At 38.0% G+C, this 27,837-nt stretch overlaps 1 protein-coding gene across 8 annotated transcripts in view; it reads left to right on the top strand.

Moving 5' to 3' along the window:
• Positions 1-27,837, top strand: part of RFX8 (regulatory factor X8) — a 261,067-nt gene that overhangs the window by 126,332 nt on the left and 106,898 nt on the right. The gene's annotated exons all lie outside the window — the stretch shown is intronic.

Here is a 27,837-nt window from a genome sequence, read left to right as displayed (position 1 = left end):
CACAAGCAGAGATAGTGTCTAATTTTGCTTACAATTGTATTCCTGATACCTAGAAGAGTGCCTGGTACATAATAGGCACTCTGAACACTTGATGAATGAAAGAAAGCATGAATGTCAAGTTAATGGGTGTAAGTAGAATATATATTATTGTAAGGAGTTAGGAACTGAGTTTATTAAGGGATTTTCTGCTCTGTAGGAGGACAAAGAATAAGCTAAAGAATTTTGGTTATAGAGGTTAAAGCTAGATATAGAACAAGAGCCAAGCAAGTTAGTCAAGGCAGATTACTGAGGTTAGAGATAGATCAGAGAACAGGTTTCCGAGCCTGGTAATATAAGGTAATGTGTTCCCTAACCCTGCTCACCAGTGAGCATTGAGGTTTGGAAGACTCCTCTGTTTCTCACCTGAAAAAAACCAAGCCTTATGGGTGGAAAACATTTGGAAACACAAATAAACTTCTTCTGGCCAAGATGGAGTAACAAGGACTGGATTTACCCCCTACTCGAAACAACAAAACACTAAAGAAAATATGTTTTCAAGACATTGGACATCAGGCAATGAAGGACAGTGATCCTGAGAAGGGAAAACAAAATTTGTCCCAGTTACTGCCTGCAGAGTGTGTCCAAGATGTAGCACAGGGAGGAGAGCACAAGGAAAACCCCACAGTGTCCCTATGTTGAATAGATGACACAGGTGGTCCAGGGAAGCCAACTTGACTGAGTTCTCAGGGCAGAGTACTGAAGACCAAGAGGCTGCACATGATGACAACCTTTGAGATCTCCCCCTCAAGTCTTTCTTCACATGCATGTGAAAAAATTACCTGAAGCCAGGAAAAGGATTTCACAAAAGGATTAGAGGGAATAATCCCCTAACTTCTCACAGGGCTAGGAAAGATCCTCTTCCCACTAGCCAAAATGAAAAACCTCGCAATTCATAGTGTCCCATAGAGAACTCAGAAGAGTTTTGCTTCATTAGTGGGACAAAATTATCACTAGACTCAATACTGCTAGTCTCACCTGGCAAAACTTAAGAGCAAGATCACAAGGTATCAAAGGCTCTTTCCAAGCAACTTAACTCATCCCAAAACAAAATTCAGCTATATTTATAGGAATATGAAGGTATCCAGCACTCAAAAGATAAAATTTGCAGCAGTCTGGCATCCAAATTACCAGACCTATGAAGAAGCAGCAAAATGTGATCCACAATGAAGGGAGAGGAAATCAATTAATAGAAACCTACCCAGAAATAACATAAATGGTAGAATTAATAGTCAAAGACATTAAGATAATTATAATGATATTCCAGGGCACCTGGGTGGTTCAGTCAGAGCCCAGTTTGGATCTTCTGTCTCCCTCTCTGCCCCTCCCCCACTCACATGCACACTCTCTCTCAAAAATAAATAAACATTAAAAAAAGACAATTATAACTATATTCCATATGCTTGAGAGCCTAGAGGAAAGATTGAACATGATAAGTAGAGACATGGAAGATAGACCCAAATCAACTAGAAATGAAAACATCAATGTCTGAGATGAAAAATACACTGAATCGTGTTAACAGTAGATTAGACGTGATGGAAGGAAAGATTAGTGAACTTGAAGATATAACAATAGAAATTATGCAAAATGAAATCCAGAGAGAGTAAAGACTGGGGAAAAAATAGAGAATCAGCGAACTCTAGAACAATTTAAAGCAACCTAATACACATGTAACTAGCATCACAAAGTTGAGCAGGGAACAGAAAAAATATGTGAAGAAATCAAGGCCAAGAAATTTCAAAATTTGATAAAAACTATAAACACACAAATATAAGATGGCCTCTGAACCCCAAGCAAAGAAACATGAAGAAAACTACACCAAGGCATATCATGATAAAGTTGCTTTAAAACATAGATAAATAATTTAAAAAAACCACAAGGTGGGGAAAGGGACATATTATGTGCAGAGGAACAAAGATAAGAATAATAGATGTCTTCTGAGGGTTGATGGGGGGTGGGAGGGAGGGCAGGGTGGGAGGGAGGGCAGGGTGGGTGATGGGTATTGAGGAGGGCACCTTTTGGGATGAGCACTGGGTGTTGTATGGAAACCAATTTGACAGTAAATTTCATATATTAAAAAATAAAATTAAAAAAAAAAAAAGAATAATAGATGTCTTGTTTAAAGCAAGGGAAGTTCGAAGACAGTGGAGCAAATTTCTGAAGGTAAAATTATCACCTTAGAATTCTTCATCCAAGACTATACTTAAAAAACAAAGGTGAAATAGAAACTTTTATAGACATACAGAAGCTGAAAAAATTCGTCAACAGTAAACCTGCATTACAAGGAATGGTAAAGTACATCTCTGAGGAAGAAGGACACAAACCTAGATCCATGCAAAGGATAGAAGAACACTGGAAATAATAACTATATGGATAAATGTAACAATTTTTTGTTATTTTAATCTTTTTAAAGGATGGCTGTTTAAAGCAGTGACAATAATAATGTGGACTTTTAAACATGTAGAAATAAAATGTAGGACACTGATAGCTCAAAGGCTGTGAGAGGAAAAATAGAATTATACTGTTGGAAATTTCTTGTATTTTACATGAAGTGGTATCATATTACTTGAAAGTAGGCTATGATAGGCTAGATCATAAATCAACCACCATAAAAACATAATAAAGAGTTAAAGCTAATAAATCAACAGAGGATATAAAATGAAATTATTTTTTTAAATGTTCAACTAATCCAACAGAAGGCAGAAAGTGAGAGTGAAGAGAACAAAGAACATATTGGATAAATACAAAATACGTAACAAGACAATAGATTTAAACCCAAACGTATCGATAATCACATTTCATATGCATGGTCTAAATGATCTAATTTAAAGGCAGAGATTTTCTGATTGGATAAAAATAAATGTAAAATTTAAAAACAAGACTCAACTGTATTCTGCATCCCAGAAAAGACAGATGTTCTATAACCCTTTAACCCACAATGTCCTAATGGCACTTGAACAAGTGCATCCTTCCCTTGCTATTCTATCTGTAACAGTTCCTTCTCCATCCAATGAGCCACTAGTCATGAAACCTTTTATGCCACAACATTTGGTTTTAAGTCTTTACTTCTGCACTGACTCCTCAGTACTCTTCTCAGACTTCATTTTAGGTTACTGTGCTTTTGCCCAACCTGTTTCTGTCTGTTGATCTGTGATCACTATGACCAGCCCACCTTCCTTCTGTGCTAACTCTCAGCCATACAAGTCATGGCACTTATATGAAAATACAAGAGATCAAAGCTTTGTGATGTGGGACTGAGACTTATTTGGGTCTATCAGTCTCCTCAGCTCCAGTTGCCTCTACTCCTTAGGCCTAAGACCAATATCAGATGGATACTGTTTTTAGAAACAGCTAAGAAAGATTACCACAATGCCCAGCCTTAACTCTCTCTTGTTGCTCACCTCTCTGTGACCTTGTACCCCACTTCTCATAACTTCCTGAAATGCACTCCTCAACTTGTGTCCCAGATCTAGCAGATGCCCCTGAACAAGTATACACTCTTGCCCACTGGCTTTCCTAATGCTGCCCAGATATTTAAGAATCTTCCAATCTTGGTTTTTCCAAGACAGCACTATCCCCAGCTGTCAAATAATACCCATTTGTTTGTGTTAGACAACCTGTGACATAAACAACAGCCCTACCACCACTACCACCTCTGCCTGGGCCACCGCACCATCTCTCATCTATTGCTCTACCCTTTAAGTGTCCTGTTCTGCCTGCTGGCCTGGATCTCTTCCCCACACTTATTCTCCTTTAATCATGTGGGTTTAATTCCATCTGGTCTTTCTCATACTGTTTCAAGGAGCCACCTCAAATGGATGGGTGCCTGGGCAGAGGTGACCAAAGCACTTCCACTGTTTGTGCCTTCTGAGAATAATTACCTCAGAGAAAACTCAGAAGACCCATGTATCATGCATGTATCACCTTGTCTTTTATACAGTCACATCAATGTTTCTTTTTTTCTCCTAAGAGCATAAAAAGCCATATTACCAACACTTATATTGCCCTTGGAAAATGGGCAGGGCTAGGTCACATTTGGCACTTCTTAATATCTGCCTATATAATTCATTAAATAATAAACAACCATCTATCATAATGTCAAGCTAAAGCCATTACTAGACACATGTGAAGGGCATGGCCATGCCCATTCTTCCTTCAGCCTCAGTCCAAGCTGTGGTGACCATCCATCCTTAAGTTTGAGACACAGACCATAGGGTCCCAAAAGAATCCAGATAGTGGGCTGCTTAAACTCTAGAAGTTCAACAAGTAGTGTTAAATTTTAGAAACTTTTGAAGCAAATATTGAGTTTAGGCTAGAAGTTCTCCCATGGATAGATTCTGTACTTTTGGTGGTATTGCTAGGATTAGAGAGGTGGAAACCAATCTGAGACAGTATGGCAAGAGAAGATCTGGGACGTTAGGAAACTGTTGGAGCTTCTTCCGGACACAGTCCTAGTCATGACAAAGTAGCCTTTGGATTTGGAGGCACCATACCAGTGAGGGAATGAGGGAGGGCAAAGGCAGAAAATACTGACTAATGGTTTTATCCATGAACTTTTGATGCCTTCCTAATGGTACATAATGTGGAAGAGGTACCCACATTCTGCCAATAACTATTATAAGGCTTAAAGTTCAACCAAGGTGGTTTGCACTAATGAGAGATGAAGCAGAGTTCTTTTTTCTTTAATTTTGGATTCCAAAGTAGTTAACATACAGTGTTATATTGGTGTCAGGTGTACAATATAGTGATTCAACAATTCTATACATTACTCAGTGCTCATCATGATAAGTATACTCTTAATGCTTTTTACCTATTTCACCTCCTCTATCTCCCCTCTGGTAACCATTAGTTTGTTCTCTATACTTAAGAGTCGGTTTTTTGTTTTGCCTTTTTTCTTTGTTCATTTGTTTCTTAAATTCCACATATGAGTGAAATCATAAGGTATTTGTGATTTATTTCATTTAGACTTATACTCTCTAGATCCATTCTTACTGTTGCAAATGGCAAGATTTCATTCATTTTATGGTTGAGTAATATTCCATTGTGTATGTTATATCTATGTGTATATATATGTGTGTGTGTATATATATATATATATATATATATATATACACACACATATACCACATCTTCTTTATCCATTCATCTATTGATAGACACTTGGGTTGCTTCCATAATTTGACTATTGTAAATAATGCTGCAATAAACATAAGGGTGCGTGTATCTTTTTGAATTAGTGTTTTGTATTCTATGGGTAAATGCCCAGTAATGGGATTACTAGATCATATGGTAATTCCATTTTTAATTTTTTTTTTTTTTTTGAGAGAGAGAGAGAGAGAGAGAGAACATACACACGAGAGCAACTGAGGGAGGGGCAGAGAGGGAGAGGAACAGAGGATCTGAAGCAGGCTCCACACTGACAGCAGAGAGAGACTGATGTGGGGCTCAAACCTACAAACCGGGAGTTCATAACCTAAGCTGAAGTCAGACACTTAACCAACTGAGCCATCCAGGTGCCCCTCTATTTTTAATTTTTTGAGGAACCTCTAAATTGTTTTCCATGGTGGCTACACCAGTTTACATTCCCACCAACAGTGCACGAGGGTTCCTTTTTCTCCACATCCTCACCACAGTTGTTGTTTCTTGTGTTTTTGATTTTAGCCATTCAGAGTAGAGTTTGTTTTTAATCCATGTGTCAGACAGTGTATGATGATGCAAAAAGGCAGCTGCAAACTACAATTACAGTCCACAACACTGGAATCAACCTCACTGTCTCCATGGTACAAAAAAATACGTATGGTACAAATTGTGAATGAGCCCTTTTCAGCCATACATATGCATAGACTCATCATTATCAAGTCTATAGTATTATGCATAATTACTGTAGGACTATTTCTAGTCTGGAAAGGGGAATAGAGCAAAAGAGGTGTTTTATTTTTATTTTATTTTATTTTATTTTATTTTATTTTAAAAGGCTTTTCTCCACCTCCACCCATCATCACATTAGATTAAGAAATATACAAGGAAAGAAATAGGAGGGAACTAATCATAAATGACTGGATGACTTGTTTCAAATCCCTTTTCTTTAGGGAATTTTACCTAACAGATTCTTGTGGAATCTGTTCCTAGGATCCCTGACATTCCAGTAAGGATGCCCATGATATATTTATCTATATATATTATATAGAGAATATATATATATATATATATATATATATATATATATATATATATATGAATATATATATTCTCATTGGGTGAGAGAGTGAGAAGGAAAAACACCAGGAAGGGAAAAATTCTCTCCTTCCAATACCATAAGGAGGAGCTCAGTATCAGTTTGGGGAAGCTTTTATTTCATTCAATTATCCTATATGTTTCTGTATTTCTAAGAGATGGAGAATAAGAGAAGGAAAGAAAGAGAGAGGCAGAGAGAAAGAAAGAATTTTGTATGACTGTATATGTGAAATATGATGCCCACTATTAGAAAGCCCTGTATTTGAGATGTTTCCCCAGAAATAGGACAGGCAGCCACAGTGCCTTTCACTCCAGTGTGCAGAGTGGTAGAGCAGCTGTTCTTTGAGAAAAGGTAACTGCCTTATTTGGGCTCCCACCTGTACTTTGGCTTTAATCTACCCTGTAAGAATCAAACCATTTAGCCATCTAGAATAGGGTTCCCTGAATGAAGCATATGGATCACACTAAAGGAATTCAGAGAGGAAAGCAGGTAAGGATTAATGTCCTTACAAGGAAAGCTTTAGGGAAGAGGTAATGTTTGAACAGCCTTCAGGGGCTTTAGGGGAGGGTCAGTTCTTTAAACCTCAATTGACTCATCCTTAAAATGAGGGAAGTAAATGGCCCTCTATGTTCCTATTAGCTCAACTCATTGAGAAAGAAGGGCTTTCCAAAGTCCTTATTAGCTCAACTCATTGAGAAAGAAGGGCTTTCCAAAGTCCTTATTAGCTCAACTCATTGAGAAAGAAGGGATACCTAGCCCACCCACAGGTGGGAGGTGCTGTCCTTAAAAGAGGTTGCCCTCCCTAAGCCCTGCCATCACATTCAGGATGAGTCACTTAGATGGCTGGATATGCTTAAAGTCCATCATGAGTGACTCCAATCGTGTGCATCTAGGGAAGTTAAGTATTAGTTGTACCAAAATAGTTATACTTTCCATGTCCGACCTGGGCATAAACGCTGTCTCCTTGTTCCTGTATTTAATGTTGAAATAGGTTACAACTCACCATCTTTCTATTGATTGGTCATGTCCAGGCCTATAACTTTCAAGAATTATCATGAAGCCACAGAGTGTAGGTCATAAGGAATCAGGCTCTGGTGCTCAACCACTTGGTTTCAGAGCCCAGTTATTAGTTGGTGACTTCTGGTAGGTTACTTTTCCGACTATGAAGTGGGGCTTGTAATATTACCTAACTTATAGTTAATATAGGTGAAACAGCACAATGCCAGGTACCTAAGCATTCAACAGGTGTCATTAATAGTCATCTTTTAAAGACACAATTATGCCAGTTGTAAAGTGCTCATGAAAAATCTTACCTTCCATTTCCCACCAGGGATGCTATAAAACTTGAAGTCATGAGTGTTAAAACACATAAAAATCTGTGAATACATTGGGATTCTATCTATACAAGACTGCTGAGGATTGCTGTATTGGGGGAAATGCCTCTGACAAAGTTGTTGTTTTGTTTTTTTGTTTTTTTGTTTTTACCATTTCATTGACTAAACTCCCTTAGATTAGGATGACAGATAAACCAGTATTGTGCAACCCTGCTCTGTAATAAGTGAGGCAAGAGCAGACTTCAGGATCTAACAGACAGTGTTCAATACTGAAACTTCCTGTTGCCCTGAAGGAAATAGGTTTCAGTGCCCCTGACATTGTTAGTGGGATTTCTGGCTATGGCCAAGTGAGGAGGTCAACAAATACTGTCCTCAAAAAGTAACTATAAAGCTTGCAAATTTTGACAAAAACAACTATTTCATTGCCCTGGAAATTGACCAAAGGCATACAAAAATATAAGAAATATTTTGTATAGAAAACCACTAAGGACAGTGGGAGTCTGGCATTTTTGCCTGGGGCTACTTCCATTCCCCCGCCCAGGTCAGTGGAAAATGTTTTGCCAGGGAGGATGGGCCATGAGGATCAGCATCTTTGCAGCCTCAATCAAGAATCTTGCTTGGTTTGGAGCAGTGGTGACACCTACATCCATCTACATAGTAGGAAGTGACAACATTGGCAGTGGATGAAGGTGATGACTCTATTAGCCCGAGGTTGCATTTGTGGCCAGGAAAAGCATATTCCTGGCTGAGTTGATGTGCATGCCTAGCAGAGACTGGAGACAGCCCAAGCTAGGCACATAATCCTAGCCAACCATAGGGTTATACAGAAGATACAGGGGGTATGCAAAACAAAGCAAAACAAACAAACAAACAAAAAAACAGGTGGAAAGGAAAAACTTGGATAGGACATAAAAATGGCCTGAACTTTGAAAATGGCCCTCATCCACTCACAGATCCATCAGCAGAGGACAGAAAGCTTTTTGGTTCCAGGGGCTTGAGCAAAACCCCCCTCAAGTCTGGCACTCCAAAATAAAGGCAGAGATTGTCATACTGGATTAAAAAACCAAGATCCACCTGTATGCTGTTTAGAAGAGGTAAACTACACAAAGATTCCAAGATGCAAAAAGATCGAAAGTAAAATGATGGAAATAGATATCCAAAACAGTATCCATAAGAGAGCTCAAGTAATTTTATTCATTTCAAATAAAATAAAGTCAATTGTACATTAAAGGAGTATTTCATAATGAGAATATGGTCAATACATGAGGAATTAAAACAATTAAAATTGTATATACCAAAAACAGAATAAATAAAGTAAAAACTGAAAGAATTGAAGTTGAAATAAATAATTCCACAATAACAGTTGAATATTTCAATACCCCCTCAATAATTGATAGAAAACCTAGATATGAAATCAACAAGGGTGTCGATGGGTTGAAAACTATCAACCAATTCACTCTGGCATATACAGAACACTCTGACTGTAGACACACATTCTTTTCAAGTGTATATGGAACATTCCCTAGGAAAAACCATATGATAGGCCAAAAAACAAGTTCCAATGTATTTAAACAGATTAATTATATAAAGGATGTTTACTGACAACAATGAAATTAAATTAGAAATCAACAAAAAAAGAAATCTGGGAAATCCCATAATACTTGAAATTAAACAACACACTTTCAAATAACCCATGGGTTAAAGAAAAAATCACAACGGATATTATAAAATATATGGGGCTGAGTGTAAATGAAAACACAACATATCAAAATGTGTGGGATGCAGAGAAAGTAGTGCTTAAATGGATATTTATAGCATTTAAATGCTTGTAATAGAAAAGAAGAAAGCTCTGAAGTCAATAACCTAGGTTCCACATTAAAAAAATAGAAAAAAAACCAATCTAGGTACAAAGCAAGTAGAAGAAAGAAAATTATAAAGATTAGAAGAGAAACCAATGAAATAGAAAACAGAAAAACAATAAAGAAAAATCAGTGAAACCCAGACTGGTTTTTCAAAAAATATTAATAAAATTGAGAAGTATTTACCTAGACCTAAGGAAAAAAAAAAGTTCAAAGAAGACACACATTTCCAAAATCAGGAATGAAAAACGTCATTGCTGATCCTACAGAGATTAAAAGGATTATAAAGAATTATTATGTATACAAGGAATACTACTTGGCAATGAGAAAGAATGAAATCTCGCCATTTGTAGCAACATGGATGGAACTGGAGGGTATAATGCTAAGTGAAATAAGTCAGGCAGAGAAAGACAGACACCATATGTTTTCACTCATATGTGGATCCTGAGAAACTTAACAGAAGACCATGGGGGAGAGGGAGGGGGAAAAAGTTACAGAGAGGGAGGGCAGAGTTACAGAGTTACAGAGAGTAGGCAAACCATAAGAGACTCTTAAATACTGAGAACAGACTGAGGGTTGATGGGGGTGGGGGAGAGGGGAAAGTGGGTGATGGGCATCGAGGGGGGTACCTGTTGGGATGAACACTGGGTGTTGTATGGAAACCAATTTGACAATAAATTATAGTTAATAAAAAAAGAATTATTATGAACAAATTTGTGTGTGCGCACACACACACACACAACTAGATAAAATGGACAAATTCTTAGAAAGTCAAAAATTGGGGGACCTGGGTGTCTCAGTTAGTTAAGCACTTGACTCTTCACCTCAGCTCAGGTCTTGATCACAGAATCATGAGTTCAGGCCTTGCATTGGGCTCCACATTGGTCATGGAGCCGAAAGGAAAGAAGAAAGAAAGGAAAGAAAGAAAGAAAGAAAGAAAGAAAGAAAGAAAGAAAAGAAGGAAGGAAGGAAGGAAGGAAGGAAGGAAGGAAGGAAGGAAGAGAAAGAAAGAAAGAAAGAAAGAAAGAAAGAAAGAAAGAAGAAAGAAAAGAGAGAGAGGGAAAGAAAGGAAGGAAAGAAAGAAAGAAAGAAAGAAAGGAAGGAAGGAAGGAAGGAAGGAAAGGAAGGAAAGAAAAGGAAGGAAGGAAAGAAAGAAAGAAAGAAAGAAAGAAAGAAAGAAAGAAAAGAAAGAAAGAAAAGAAAGAAAGAAAGAAAGAAAGAAAGAAAGAAAGAAGAGGGAGAAAGGAAGGAAGGAAGAAAAGAAAGAAAAGGAAGGAAAGAAAGAAAGAAAGAAAGAAAGAAAGAAAGAGAAAGAAAGAAATTACCAATACTTATGAATAAATGAAAAATCTGAATTAGACCCTAAGAAGCAGAGAGATTGAATTAGTTTACAACTTCTTACAAAGAAAGCTGAGAACCTGATGGTTTCGAATATCAAAATAGATACAATATCAAATAATTAAAGAAGATACAGTATCAATCTTTCACAAAATTCTTCCAGAAAATTAAGGAGGGTAGTAAACTTTCCAACTCATTATTGCTTGTCCTGATATCAAAGGCAGACAAAGACATCCCCCCAAAAAAAAGAAAATTAAAGGCGCCTGGGTGGCTCAGTCGGTTGAGCGTCCGACTTTGGCTCAGGTCATGATCTCACGGTCAATGAGTTTGAGCCCCATGTCCGGCTCTGTGCTGACAGCTTGGAGCCTGGAGCTTCTTTGGAGTCTGTGTCTCCCTCTCTCTCTGAACCTCCCCCATTCATGCTCTGTCTCTGTCTTAAAAATAAATAAACATTAAAAAAATTTTTTAAAGAAAATCATAGACTGATATCTTTAATGTCCATAGATGCATTAATCTTTAACAAGATATTAACAAACTGAATCCAGCAACATATAAAAAGGACGATACATCATGAGCAAGTGGGATTCACCCCCAGAATACAAGGCTGGCTTAACATTTGAAAGTAAATTAATATAAAACAATATGTTAATAGAATAAAGAACAAAATCCACATGATCATCTAAATAGTTGCAAAAAAAGCGTTTGATAAAATCTAACACCAATGTGTGATAAAAACTCTCAACAGATTAGGAATAGGAGGATAAAGGGCATCTGTGGAAAACCCATAGCTAACATTTTACTTACTGGTGAAAAAGTGAATGTTTTTCCCCCCAAAATTAAAATCAATGCAGCAATGCCCAGTCTCATCACTTCTTTTCAACATTGTACTGGAGGTTTTAGCCAATAAGATAGGCGAAAACAAAACAATAACAACAAAAGGTAAAGTCATCCAGGTTGGAAACGAAGAAGTAAAACTGTCTTTATTCTCAGAAGACAAGATTCTGTATGTTGAAAATGCCAAAGAATCCACATAAAATTAATAAGAATAAATATACAAGTTTACCAAGATTGCCTGACACAAGATCAGTATAAAATAATCAATTATATTTTCATATGCTAGCAATAAAAAAATCCAAAAAATGTGATTAAGAAAACACTTCCATTTACAGTAGTATCACAGAAGATAAACAAATTAACAAAAGAAGTGCAATACTTGTATACTGAAAGCTGCAAAACACTGTTGAGGAAAATTAAAGATCTAAACAAATAGATATTCCATGCTCATGGATTTCAAGTCTCAATATTGTCAAGATGGAAGTTCTCTTTAAATTGATCTATAAATCCAACATAATTCCTATCAAACTCCCAGTAAGCTTTTTTATAACAATTCACAGCCTGATTTTTAAAAATCTATATGACAATGCAAAAGACCTAGAGTAGCCAAAACAATATTTTTTTAAAAGAAGAACAAATTAAGGTCTTACATTACTTAATTTAAAACTTACTACTATAAAACCACACTAATGTAGACAGTGTGGTATTAGTACAAGGATAGGCATATAGATCAATGGCCCTGATTAAGTGTCCACACATAAACCCTCGTGTTTACTACCAACTGATTTTCTATGAAGGTTCTAGACATTTCAATTCAATGATAAACATAAACATAAACATATGTTCCTGGTCCAATTGGGTGTCCACATGCCAAAAAAAGAGAATAACTTAGACTCTCATCTCAATAAAAAAACAACAAAATTGACCCATAATGGATCATAGACATAAATATAAAAGCTAAAATTATTAAACTTATGGGAAAAAAACTTTGTAAATTTATATTGGGCTACACATGTTTACAAATGACACCAAAACAAGATTTATAAAAGAAAAATTTCATAAACTGGACTTCAAAATTTAAAACGTTTGTGCTTCAGAAAATACCATTAAGAAAGTGAAAAGACAAGGGGCAGCAGGGTGGCTCAGTCAGGTAAGCGTCTGACTTCAGCTCAGGTCATATCTCACAGCTCATGAGTTCAAGCCCCATGTCGGGCTCTGTGCTGACAGCTCAGAGCCTGGAACTTCCTTCAGATTCTGTGTCTCCCTCTCTCTCTCTGCCCCCCATCTCTCTCTCTCTCTCTCTCTCTCTCTCTCTCTCTCTCTCTTTCTCTCTCTCTCTCTCCCAAAAATAAATAAAAACATTTAAAAAAATTTTTTAATAAAAAGAAAAGAAAGTGAAAAGACAAGTCATAGACTGGGAGAAAATATTTGCAAATTATATATTTTGTAAAGAACTTATATCCAAATGGTATAAAGAATTTTCCAAACATGTTGATAAAAAAAGCAATAATCCTATATAAAATGGTCAAAATATTTCAATAGGTATTTCACCATAGAAATTACAGAAATGACTAATAAACTCATGAAAGATATTCAACATCATTAGTTATTAGGGAAATGCAAATTAAAACCACAGTGAGATATCAGTACATACTCACTAGGATGACTATAATCAAAAAGGCAATAGCAAGTATAAGGACATAGAGAAACATAGCCCTCATACGTTGCCAGTGGGAATTTTATATGATGCAGCCACTTTAGAAAACAGTCTGGCATTTTCCTAGAAAGTTAAACTTTCTACTTGACCCAGCAATTCTACTCCTTTTTTTCTTAATTTAATTTATTTTTTTAAATTTACATTCAAGTTATCATGTAGTACAACAATGATTTTAGGAGTAGATTCTTTAATGCCTCTTACCCATTTAGCCCATCCGCCCTCCCACAACCCCTCCAATAACCCTCTGTTTGTTCTCCATATTTAAGAGTCTCTAATGTTTTGTTCCCCTCCCTGTTTTTATATTATTATTGCTTCCCTACACTTTGTTCATCTGTTTTGTATCTTAAAGTCCTCATATGAATGAAGTCATATATTTGTCTTTCTCTGACTAATTCCACTTAGCATAATACCCTCTAGTTGCATCCAGGTAGTTGTGAATAGCAGGATTTCATTCTTTTTGAATGCCAAGTAATATTCCATTGTGTGTGTGTGTATGTGTGTGTGTGTGTGTGTGTGTGTGTGTATACACACATATATATATGTGTGTATACACACACACACACATATGTATGTATATATACACACCACATATTCTTTTTTTTTTTTAATTTTTATTTTTTTTTATTTTTTAATATATGAAATTTACTGTCAAATTGGTTTCCATACAACACCCAGTGCTCATCCCAAAAGGTGCCCTCCTCAATACCCATCACCCACCCTGCCCTCCCTCCCACCCCCCATCAACCCTCAGTTTGTTCTCAGTTTTTAACAGTCTCTTATGCTTTGGCTCTCTCCCACTCTAACCTCTTTTTTTTTTTTTTTTTTTTTTTTCCTTCCCCTCCCCCATGGGTTTCTGTTATGTTTCTCAGGATCCACATAAGAGTGAAACCATATGGTATCTGTCTTTCTCTGTATGGCTTATTTCACTTAGCATCACACTCTCCAGTTCCATCCATGTTGCTACAAAAGGCCATATTTCATTTTTTCTCATTGCCACGTAGTATTCCATTGTGTATATAAACCACAATTTCTTTATCCATTCATCAGTTGATGGACATTTAGGCTCTTTCCATAATTTGGCTATTGTTGAGAGTGCCGCTATAAACATTGGGGTACAGGTGCCCCTATGCATCAGTACTCCTGTATCCCTTGGATAAATTCCTAGCAGTGCTATTGCTGGGTCATAGGGTAGGTCTATTTTTAATTTTCTGAGGAACCTCCACACTGCTTTCCAGAGCGGCTGCACCAATTTGCATTCCCACCAACAGTGCAAGAGGGTTCCTGTTTCTCCACATCCTCTCCAGCATCTATAGTCTCCTGATTTCTTCATTTTGGCCACTCTGACTGGCGTGAGGTGATATCTGAGTGTGGTTTTGATTTGTATTTCCCTGATAAGGAGCGACGTTGAACATCTTTTCATGTGCCTGTTGGCCATCCGGATGTCTTCTTTAGAGAAGTGTCTATTCATGTTTTCTGCCCATTTCTTCACTGGGTTATTTGTTTTTCAGGTGTGGAGTTTGATGAGCTCTTTATAGATTTTGGATACTAGCCCTTTGTCCGATGTGTCATTTGCAAATATCTTTTCCCATTCCGTTGGTTGCCTTTTAGTTTTGTTGGTTGTTTCCTTTGCTGTGCAGAAGCTTTTTATCTTCATAAGGTCCCAGTAATTCACTTTTGCTTTTAATTCCCTTGCCTTTGGGGATGTGCCGAGTAAGAGATTGCTACGGCTGAGGTCAGAGAGGTCTTTTCCTGCTTTCTCCTCTAAGGTTTTGATGGTTTCCTGTCTCACATTCAGGTCCTTTATCCATTTTGAGTTTATTTTTGTGAATGGTGTGAGAAAGTGGTCAAGTTTCAACCTTCTGCATGTTGCTGTCCAGTTCTCCCAGCACCATTTGTTAAAGAGACTGTCTTTTTTCCATTGGATGTTCTTTCCTGCTTTGTCAAAGATGAGTTGGCCATACGTTTGTGGGTCTAGTTCTGGGCACACCACATATTCTTTATCCATTCATCCATTGATGGATATTTAGGCTCTTTCCATACTTTGGCTATTGTTGATAGTGCTGCTATAAACATTTGGGTGCATGTGCCCCTTCGAAACAGCATCCCTGTATCCCTTGGATAAATACCTAGCAGTGCAATTGCTGGGTTGTAGGGTAGTTCTATTTTTAATTTTTTGGGAAACCTCCATACTGTTTTCCAGACTGCCTGCACCCAGTTTGCATTCCCACCAGCAGTGCAAAAGACATCCCCTTTCTCCACATCCTCACTAACATCTGTTTCCTGAGTTGTTAATGTTAGCCATTGTGACAGGTGTGAGGTGGTATCTCACTGTGGTTTTGATTTGTATTTCCCTGACGATGAGTGATGTTGACCTTTTTTTCATGTGTCAGTTGGCCATCTGGATGTCTTCTTTGGAGAAGTGTCTATTCATGTCTTTTGCCCATTTCTCCACTGGATTATTTGTTTTTTGGGTGTTGAGTTTGATAAGTTCTTTATATATTTTGGATACTAACTATCTGATATGTCGTTTGCAAATATCTTCTCCCATTCCATCAGTTGCCTTTTAGTTTTGCTGATTATTTCCTTCGCTGTGCAGAAGCTTTTTATTCTGATGAGGTCCCAATAGTTCATTTTTGCAGTTGTTTCCCTTGCCTCTGGAGACATGTTGAGTAAGAAGTTGCTGCGGCCAAGGTCAAAGAGGTTTTTGCCTGCTTTCTCCTCGAGGATTTTGATGGCTTCCTGTCTTACATTGAGGTCTTTCATCCATTTTGAGTTTATTTTTGTGTATGGTGTAAGAAAGTGGTCCAGGTTCATTGTTCTGCATGTCACTGTCCAGTTTTCCCAGCACTTACTTGCTGAAGAGACTGCCTTTATTCCATTGGATATTCTTTCCTGCTTTCTCAAAGATTAGTTGGCCATATGTTTGTGTGTCCATTTCTGGGTTCTCTATTCTGTTCCATTGATCTATGTGTCTGTTCTTGTGCCAGTACCATACTGTCTTGATGATTACAGCTTTATAATACAACTTGAAGTCTGAGAATCTGATGCCTCCTGCTTTGGTTTTCTTTTTCAAGATTGCTTTGGCTATTTGGGGTCTTTACTGGTTCCATACAAATTTAAGATTGTTTGTTCTAGCTCTGTGAATAATGCTGGTGTTATTTTGATAGGGATTGCATTGAATATGTAGATTGCTTTGGGTAGTATTGACATTTTAACAATATTTGTTCTTCCTGTCCAGGAGCATGAAATCTTTTTCCATTTTTTGGTGTCTTCTTCAATGTCTTTCATAAGATTTCTGTAGTTTTCAGTGTATAGATTTTCCACCTCTTTGGTTAGATTTATTCCTAGGTATTTTATGGTTTTTGGTGCAATTGCAATTGGGGTCGATTTCTTGATTTCTCTGTTGTTTCATTTTTGGTGTATAGGAATGAAACCGATTTCTGTGCATTGATTTTACATCCTGCAACTTGGCTGATTCATGGGTCAGTTCTAGCAGTTTTTGGTGGAATCTTTTGGGTTTTCCGTATAGAGTATCATGTCATCTGCAAAGAGTGAAAGTTTGACCTCCTCTTGGCCGATTTGGATGCCTTTTATTTCTTTGTGTTGTCTGATTACTGAGATTAAGACATCCAATACTATGTTGAATAACAGTGGCGAGAGTGGGCATCCCTGTCTTGTTCCTGACCTTAGGGGGAAAGTTCTCAGTTTTTCCCCATTGAGGATGATTTTAGCATTGGGTCTTTCATGTATGGTTTTTATGATCTCAGGGTATGATCTTTCTATCCCTATTTTCTTTATTTTTTTTTATTTATTTTATTTTTTTTTTTTCTATCCCTACTTTCTTGATGGTTGTTATCAAGAAAGGATGCTGTATTTTGACAAATGCTTTCTCTGCATCTATTGAAAAGATGATGTGGCTCTTGTCCTTTCTTTTATTGATGTGATGAATCACATTGATTGTTTTGTGAATATTGAACCAGCCCTGCATCCCCAGGTATAAATCCACTTGGTCGTGGTGAGTAATTTTTTTAATGTATTGTTGGATCCAGTTGGCTAATATCTTGTTGAGGATTTTTGCATCCATGTTCATCAAGGAAATTGGTCTATAGTTCTCCTTTTTAGTGGGGTTTTTATCTGGTTTTGGAATCAAGGTAATGCTGGGCTCATAGAAAGGGTTTGGAAGTTTTTCTTCCATTTCCATTTTTTGGAACAGCTTCAAGAGAATGGGTGTTAACTCTTCCTTAAATGTTTGGTAGAATTCCCCTGGAAAGCCATCTGAGCCTGGACTCTTTTTGGGGGGGGAGATTTTTGACTATGAATTCAATTTCTTTACTGGTGATGGGTCTGTTCAAATTTTCTATTTCTTCCTGTTTCAGTTTTGGTAGTTTATATGTTTCTAGGAATTTGTCCATTTCTTCCAGGTTGCCCATTTTATTGGCATATAATTGCTCATAATATTCTCTTATTATTGTTTTTTTAATGTTTTATTTATTTTTGAGACAGAGAGAGACAGAGCATGAACGGGGGAGGGGCAGAGAGAGAGGGAGACACAGAATCTGAAGCAGGCTCCAGGCTCTGAGCCAGCAGCACAGAGCCCGACATGGGGCTCGAACTCACGGAGCGCGAGATCGTGACCTGAGCTGAAGTCGGACGCTTAACCAACTGAGCCACCCAGACGCCCCTCTCTTATTATTGTTTTTATTTCTGCTGTGTTGCTTGTGATCTCTCCTCTTTCATTCTTGATTTTATTTATTTGGGTCCTTTCCTTTTCTTTTTCTTTTTTTTTTTTCTCCAACTGGCTAGTGGTTTATCAATTGTTAATTTTTTCAAAGAATGAGCTTCTGGTTCCATTAATCTGTTCTACTGTTTTGTTTTTTGGTTTTTGGTGGTTTTTTTTGGTTTTGATAGCATTGATTTCAGCTCTAATTTTTATTACTTCCTGTTTTCTGCTGGTTTTGGGTTTTACTTTCTGTTCTTTTTCCAGCTCTTTAAGGTGTAAGGTTAGGTTGTGTATCTGAGACCTTTCTTCTTTCTTTAGGAAGGCCTGGATTGCTATATACTTCCCTCTTATGACTGCCTTTGCTGCGTCCCAGAGGTTTTGGACTGTGGTGTTACCATTTTCATTGGCTTCCATGTACTTTTTAATTTCCTCTTTAACTTCTTGGTGAGCCCATTCCTTCTTTAGTAGGATGTTCTTAATCTCCAAGTATTTGTTATCCTTCCAGATTTTTTCTTGTGGTTGATTTCGAGTTTCACAATGTTGTGCTTTGAAAATATGCACGGTATGATCGCGATCTTTTGTACTTGTCAAGGGCTGATTTGTGTCCCAGTATGTGATCTATTCTGAAGAACGTTCCATGTGCACTGGAGAAGAATGTATATTCTGCTGCTTTAGGATGAAATGTTCTGAATGTATCTGTTAAGTCCATCTGGTCCAGTGTGTCATTCAAAGCCATTGTTTCCTTGTTGATTTTCTGTTTAGATGATCAATCCACTGCAGTAAGTGGGGTGTTGAAGTCCCTTACTACTATGGTATTATTATCAATGAGTTTCTTTATGTTTGGGATTAGTTGATTTATATATTGGGTGTTGCCACATTTGGAGCATAAATGTTTACAATTATTAGGTCTTCTTGATGGATAGACCCCTTAATTATGACCTAATGCCCTTCTTCATCTCTTGTTACAGTCTTTATTTTAAAGTCTAGATTGTCTGATATAAGTATGGCTACTCTGGCTTTCTTTTGTCAACCATTAGCATGATAGATGGTTCTCCATCCCCTTAACTTCCAATCTGAAGGTGTCTTTAGATCTAAAGTGGGTCTCTTGTAAAGAGTATATAGATGGATCTTGTTTTCTCATCCATTCTGTTACTCTATGTCTTTTGATTGGAGCATTTAGTCCATTGATGTTCAGAGTGAGTACTGAAAGATATGAATTTATTGCCATTCTGTTTCTTGTAGAGTTGGAATTTCTGGTGGTGTTCTCTTGTCCTTTCTAGAGTTTGTTACTTTTGGTCTTTTTTTCCCCCATCTTTTCTCCCTTCAGAGAGTCCCCCTTAAAATTTCTTGCTGGGCTGGTGTAGTGGTCACAAACTCCTTTAACATTTGTTTGTCAGGGAAACTTTTAATCTCTCCTTCTATTTTGAATGACAGCCTTGCTGGATATAGAATTCCTAGCTGCATATTTTTCTGATTCAGCACATTGAATATATCCTGCCACTCCTTTCTGGACTGCCCAGTTTCTGTGGAAAGGTGTGCTGTAAACCTGATCTGTCTTCCCTTGCAGGTTAAGGACTGTTTTTCCCTTCCTGCTTTCATGATTCTTTCCTTGCCTGAGTATTTTGTGAATTTGACTATGATACGCCTTGTTGATGGTCATTTTTTGTTGAATCTAATGGGAGTCCTCTGTGCTTCCTGGATTTTGATGTCTGTGTCTTTCCCTAGGTTAGGAAAGTTTTCTGCTATGATTTACTCACATAACCCTTCTACCCTTTTTTCTCTCCCTTCATGTTCTGGGACCCCCTGTGATTCTGATGTTATTCCTTTTTAATGAGTCACTGATTTCTCTAATTCTTAAATTGTGCTCTTTTGCCTTAGTTTCCCTCTTCTGCTTCATTGTTCTCCATAAGTTTGTCCTCTATATCGCTGATTCTCTGCCTCTGCCTCATCCATTCTTGCACCGTGGCAACCATTTGAGATTGCAGCTCAATTATAGCATTTTTATTTCATCCTGACTAGCTTTTACTTTTCTTATCACTGCAGGGAGGGATTCTAATCTATTTTTGACCCCAGTTAGTATTCTTATTATTGTGATTCTATATTCTGGTTCAGACGTCTTGCTTGTATCTGTGTTGACAAAGTCCTGGCTGTGGTTTCTTCTTGCTCCTTCTTTTGGCATGAATTCCTTCATTTCATCATTTTGAGGGGAGAAAAGAAATTAATAAGGTAAAAAAATTTAAAATTAAAAAATTAAAAACAACACACACACACACACACACACACACACGCAAATCAAATAAAGGATGCTAGATCCCAGGTGTGTTTTGGTCTGGTTGTTGAAAGGAACTTGAGAGATTAGAGAAAAAGGGGAAGAAAAAAAAAGGAAAATGTTGAAAATTTGGAAAAATGAATACAATGACATAGAATAAAATTAAATGATGGAAGTAAAATAGAATTTGAGAAGTTTATAAAAAAGTGAAAATACAGTAGAAAAAAATTAAATAAAAATATTTTTAATAATAATTGAAAATAAAAATAATGTTTTTCTCTTTCTGTATACAAGAAAAAGAAAAGAAACAAAAAAGAGAAAAAAAAGAAAATTGAATAGGTGGACCAACAAATAGACCAAAATACGATTGAAATTACACCGTTTTCACCTAGAAGTCAAACTGTGAAGCAATTTATAGTCCATATACTAAGCAGGTGGAGAGACTTATGCTGTTCCTGAAGAGCGAGGTTGGCCCAGTTGGGTGGGGCTTAGTGTAACAACTCCATTCTCCACGAGATGGCGCTGCTTAGTTTACTGAGGTGGATTGTAATGGCGCTTGTAAATGTGTATGCGTATGCGCAGGAGGGGTGAAAATGGCATCACCCAGCTACCCAGTCTCTAGTATGGGATCTCTGTTCTCCCACATCAGCAACTGCACACCCATGCTTTGTCTCCAGCTTCCATCTACTCCCTGCTTCTACACTGTCCTTGACCAAGCCATCAGGTTTCCAGGCGGCACCTCCCTCCTGAGTTTCATCTCGGATGCAGCTGTGTTTCCCAACCCCTCACTTCTGAGGGACTGCAACTTTGTCCCACTCAGACTTTCTGGGAGAGGGTCTCACTGAGCAATGGCCAGGTGCCGGCCACACCCAGGAATGTTCACAGGACCATGCTGCTGCCAATGCCCAGAGACTGCAACTGGGTGCCAGTCGCACCCATTTCTGCCAGCTGGGCACCAATTTCTGAAATGTTCTCACAATCAGAACATTTTTTCTCAGAAAATGTTCTCACAATCCTGTAGCAGCAGCGTTTCAGGGATTATGGAAAATCGCAACACACATCTGGCCACCCTTAGCAACCTGTCCCAGCACCGATGAATGTGATTGTTCTCTGGGGTCTGCTGGCACCTTTGCCTGTGGGGGTGCTGCAGAGCCTCTACCAAATGTCCTCCCAGCAGGGGAACTGCTTCTCCCCTTGTGGCCCAAGGACCGCCTGGACTTTGCTCCTGGGGATTCATCCCTCCCACCAGAGCACTGCCAGGTATCAAGCTGCAGAGTTTCATACTCTGTGTTCCCCATGTTTATAGAGTCTTAGTGGAATTTAAACTCTCTCCTTTCTCCCTTTTTAGTTCGGTCCCTGTGGCTCTCTCCACTTTTCCACTTTCTCTCCAGCTGCTTTTGGGGGGGGGGGTGCTTTTCCTGTACTCCCCCCCCCACCCCCGCCACCCTGTCTCCATCCTCTCTCCACAAGCAAAAACAGCTCCCTGCCCTCTGCAGCTTCTCTCTCCCCCAGGTGACCTCTCCGCGCTGCGTACCTACTGAGTTCTATGGCTCAGGTTGTGCAGATTGTTGTGTTAATCCTCACATCAGTTTTCTAGGTGTGCAGAATGGTTTAGTGTTGCTCTGGCTGTATTTCATGGATGCAAGATGCAAAAAAAAGCTTCCATGCTGTTCTGCCATCTTAACTCCTCCAAGCATTCTTTTACCTCGCAGTTCCACTCCTAGGAGCTTACCCAAGAGAAATGAAAACACATGTCTACACAAAGACATGTATGTAGATATTCAGAACAGTATCACTCATAACAGCCCAAAACTAGAAACAATCCAAATGTCTTAACTTGTGAATGGATAAACAAAATATTTCATGTGCACCCAATAGAATACTGTTCAGCAATAAAAAGGAAAAAAACTACTAATACATCCTGTCACATAGATGAACCTCAAAACACAATTCTAAAATAGAGTGAAAGAAGCCAGACAGAAAAGACTAATTATTATACGATTCCATTTGTATTAAATGTCCAGAAAAGGCACATTATAGAGACAGAAAGTAGATTAGTGGGTGCCTAATCAACCTAATTAACTGCAAATGGGTATAAGGGAACTTTGGGGGCTAATAGAAGTGTTCTAAAACTGGATTGTGGTGGCAGTCACTCAACTCCATAAATTTGTTAAAAATCATTGAGATGTGCCCTTAGAATGAGTGAATCTAAACGCATATAGATTATGCCTCAATAAAGCTGTTTACAATCTTGAAAACATGAAATTCAACTGCTGTCCAGTTGGCTCTCCTTTGCTATGAATCATCTCTGCTGCTGAAGTTATGTTAGAATTTGGAATGATCGTGTGAATTTAATTGATAGATCTCCAAGAAGATTGGTTTTATGTACCTAATGATATTTAAAGACATAAGCATTCAGTAAATTTTGTTGTCTGTTTACAGCCATCTCCTGTTTGTTATGCTCTCTTCAGTGCAAGCTGGTTCCCTTCTCAGGGGGCATTACTACTCAATATAAGTAGTAATTAATTAAGAGCTCAGCTCCTACACTGGAAGCAAGCAGAAGGGCAAAGAAAGCCAAACAGATGTCCCCAAAATGAGTTTGATTCTTCTAGTAAGTTTCCTAATTACCACTAATACACACATTTGCCATGGGTTGGAAATACCCACTTCCTGTTAAGAATAGCAGTAAAATAATCAGCCAGAGAAAGAAAACCCTTTCATTCTTATTTACTGACAGTTGAAACATGTAAACATAAAAATCAACTCAGGCATTGAATCAACTTGGATCATTATGACCAAGTGGGAAGGTGGTTTGGTTGACATTTAAAGAAGAATACAGGTTGGGGCATGTGGAAGGGAGACAGGTTTACCCTATCAGACATCAAGACTCATTTTGGAACCCTAATAAATTAGCATTGTGATGTATTAATAGACCAATGAAGCCAGAGAGCCAGAAACAGATGATATTCTATAATATAATTAAAAAGCAAAACCTTATACTACACTGAACTTAAAAATACCAAAACCTAAGAAAACAATTGAAAGCAGATTTCAGCAAACTTTTACACTTTCTAGGCCACATATATTTCTGTCCCTTCTTTTCTTTCTTCCCCTACTCCTTTTGCTCCTTCTTCAAACCTTTAAAAATGGACAATGGATGCATTAGTCACTTCACAGAAAACTACTCCAAATAACCAATAATCATATGAAAAGATGATCAAATGGGAATGTAAGCCCTAGCAAGATGTCATTTTGTCCGCATTAGATGGATAGATGTTGAAAAGACCATGATACATCCAGAATACTTACATACCACTGAAGTATAAACTGGCCAAAACTCTGGTGGAGGTATTAACTGATAGACCTACTTTGAAAAATAGTAGTAAATATAATAATAATAGGAACTAGAAATCCCACTCTTAGGTATTTACCATAGAGAAATTCTTACGTATGTATACCAGGAAAAAATACAACAATGTTTATAATAGCAATGTTTATAGAAGCAAGGACTTTAAACAAGCTAAATATCCAATGGTAGTGCAAAGTATAGTGTTTATACAATGGAATACTATATAGCAGTGGAAAAAAAAAGTCAATGAACCATAACTATGCTCATCAACATGGATGAACTGCACAAATACATAAGGTCAAAGGGAAACAGTTTTGAAAGAATACACAGAACATGTATTCTGTACAAAGCTTAAACACATTTAAAACTAAACAATATGTTTTTCAGGATTACATATATTATGGCAAATTGTAAAGAAAAGTAAAGAAACAAGCACTCAACTCAAGGAAGCAGTGGCATCTCATGGGAGGCAGGCAGATAAAATTTGGGAGGGACACACAAGTCCTTCAGAAATATCAGCAATAGTTTCACTTGTGGGTGATGGGCATACAGGCATTGGTTTTGTTATTATTATGTATTTCTTACATGCAACATACAAATATTTATATCACATGTAAGTTTAAAATGAAAAATTATGTGACAGAAAGAAAAGTACAGTAAGATACCATTTATATAGATTCATAAAGCACAAAAAGCAAAGTATATTTTCTTCTAGATATACACACATGTGGTAAAAGCAGAAAAACACCCCCATAAGGATAATCACTAATATAATAAATAAGTTTCTTTGGAAGAGGTTGGCAGAGTGGAGGGCTTTACTTGGGGAATGTTACAAAGAGATTTAAACTGTGATCTATAACTTTCTATTTAAAATATAAAAATAATTAAAGCTAAGATATAAGACAGGAAAATACTGACATTTTAAAGTCTGAGTGTTGAGTACTTCGGTGTTAGGTATAACGTTGCCAGGCTTAGCAGAAATAAAAAAAGATGCCCAGTTAAATTGAATTTCAAATAAAAAACAAATGATTTTTAGTATAAATAATTTGGAAATAAACATGTCGCATAGGGACAGTCTGTGTTTTATCTGGCAAACCTAGTTAGTTATATTAATCTCTGTATCTTAAATACCTTATAAGAAAAAGACATTTGGCCTATTCATGTATATTATGAAAAATCAATCAGCAATTACATATTTAGTATGCAAAAAAATGAGAGGAGGAGATTACAAAGTACCTACAGCTTGTATTTTCAAGGCTCTGAACAGATCTATTTTCTCTGATTATTTAACTCTAAAAACTGATGTACTTATTTAAAAATCATAATTACCATTTATTATATGCTAAGATCTTGGCATGCATTGTCTCATTTGATCTCCATAACAACCTAGTCCTGGTACTGCTTTTCTTAGTCATATAATAGTTTCTGGTACTTCACCAAGGCTTAGAAATTGGCCAAGTTCACTGAGCTAGTGACTGGTTCCAAAGCCATTGTTCCTTCTACCTGATGGCCACACACACACACACACACACACACACCCCAACAACAATCTTTTCTCAGTCCTTCATGGTCTCTCCCCCACTTCGTGTCTATATCACTTCTATATCACTTTGTGTCTGGTTCCTCCTTTGACAAGGAGCCCTTATTAGCCCTGTGTTTGTTACCTTTCTAGATCCAGACCACCCTCCTACTTAGATTACATATTTCTTTGCTCATCAGTACCCAGCCCCAGCTCCAAATCTCTAATTGGTGTCTTCTGGGAAGAAGGCGCACATTACATATTTGTCAGTTGACTGGTCAGCATTTTTCCTAAAGGCATTCTGGAAGGCAGCAGTGGACTTGGCCACTTCCACCAGGCCTACTTTAAACACAAAGTTCCTTGGCTTCCAGTTGTCACATTAAAGTGCTCTAATTCCTTCTGGTCAGCACAGTGCATCACAGGGTCTGGAAACCCTCTATATTATACATCACACTGGAAAGCCCAGAGACAGTTTTCTTGGGAGTTTCCATATAAACAGCCCAAGTCCATGACTATTACTAATTTTTAAATTGCCCCAAAACAACCCCATTTTGTTGTTTAGAAGAGCAGGGAAGAATCCCTTCTGCCCCACAGAATAACAAAAGACCAGTTGGCTTCCTTTCAAATATGCTAATTGCCCAGCTTCCAAGTTTCAGCTCAAGGCCCATTTTTATGCCTGACAATAAGGTCTTGAATGGAAATGCTGACAACACTAACTGGTGAGAACAAACAGCTATTCCAAGAAGGGGGACGCGCAGGGAGGCAGTGAGCACCCATTCTAAGCTCCCACCCGCCTACAGCACACTCCAGACTACACAGGCCCAGGACCAAACCTGATTTCTTCACTGGGGCTTGAGGAAATGTGATCCTGTCTCTTTGCTCAGTTTAAAAGTGGAACATTTTCCAGTTATGTTGGAGGGAGAGTTTGGACCCCTGCACTTGTGGGGGACCAATTCTGAAACTTGGAGCAATCAGTATACAGGCATGGACCTGGGGTACAAGCCCCCAAGCACCCAGGTGCAGTTTCCCTGTTGTCAACTGCTCCCTCTGTTTGAAAGAGAGCATTTAAAACAAGAACCACGAGTAAACAGGCCTGGATGACCAGATGAATTTCACGAAGATGTGTTTCCTGTGTGGCACTGAGTAATCTGGGTCCCAGTCTGCATTTTAACAGCTCCGTCTAGATAGCAGCCTTAATGTTCCATGTCAATGGAGGCTACACCTCCAATTCTAACCAAAATGAGTGAAGAGTTAGTCCATGGCATCATCCCCTTTCATTTACACTCACCAGTGAGGTCAATATTATTGTCTCCATTTTACAGATGAGGATCCTGAGCCTCAGAAAGGGTAAATCAGTTAAATAAGACCACACTGTTAATAGGTGATAGAATTGAAATTGAAAACCAAGAGTGCAAGGGACACCTGGGTTGAGCAACAAACTCTTGATTTTGACTAATCATGATCTCACACACAGTTCATGGTGATGGAACCCCACATCAGTGCCTGGTTGGGGTTCTCTCTCTTCCTCTCTCTCTGCCCCTCCCCTGTTTGTGTGTGCTTGCACACTCGTGCCCTCTCTCTCTCTCTCTCTCTCTGTCTCTCTGTCTCTCTGTCTCTCTCAAAATAAATAAATAAACATTTTAAACCCCCCCAAAAAACCAAGAGTGTGAGATATGATGGGGTTCAGGACACGCTGCCCCAAAATATAGTGCCTTGACATATGGATACTTAAGTGGAAGGAATTTGAAGAAATGGCATATGCAAAGTCATGCTCACTTTCCCCTGGCCCTTCTCCCCTGAAACAGGCTATAAACCCTCTGTGAGAGGTGGCTTCTCTGTACCCAGAAGAAAGGAACATTCTTATGTCCAAAGACAAAGGGATGCCAACAAGAATCCTAGCAAACAGGCCTTGCTAAATTCCCCATTTACAATACTTACCTCATACTCCTTGACCTATCATATTTCTACATGAACACCCACTATTCATCACACCTAGTATAAAAATACTCAGACCTGTTTCTTCATGGCTTCATTTCCTTATGAAGGCCCCCAAGTCATGTAAAATCTATATTAAATATATGTGTGTTCTTTTCTCCTGTTAATTTGCCAGTTTGATTTTTAGACCCAGCCAGAGACCTTAGGAGAGTTGAGGAAAATTTTTCTCCCCCTACAGATGCTACATTGTCCTACCCTTGCTACTCAAAGAGTGGTCCATGGACCAGCAGCATTTGGCATCAGCTGGGAGCTTGTTAGAAATGAAGTCTGATAATTTGCCTTTTAACAAGATCTCCTGGGCTTCACATGTTAAAGTTTGAGAAATGCTGACTCACATCCCAGCCCTTCTCAAATGACCCTGCTCCACAACAGAAAAAACTGAGCATGGAACCGTGAAGATCTTGGAAGAGAAAACTGGGTGTGACATAAATGTCCTAAGGAGAGTGGAGTGCTAGGTGGAAGGAAATGAAGCATTCAGGATAGCAGTTATGTTATGTCTCAGAGGACTGCCTTGGATGCAGCACAGAGAAAAATAAAGTGATAGTCTCTAGATTTAGGTATCTTCACCTCCTGGGTCTGCCATTTACTAGCTATAAAACCTTGAGAAAGTTGTTAAATCCCCTGAGTCTCAG

Source organism: Panthera onca, chromosome A3 (assembly GCF_046562875.1).
Source record: "Panthera onca isolate mPanOnc1 chromosome A3, mPanOnc1 haplotype 2, whole genome shotgun sequence".
Taxonomy (NCBI): Eukaryota; Metazoa; Chordata; class Mammalia; order Carnivora; family Felidae; genus Panthera; species Panthera onca.
The sequence above is the reverse complement of the archived record's forward strand: the minus strand, read 5'-3'. Positions and strand labels throughout refer to the sequence as shown.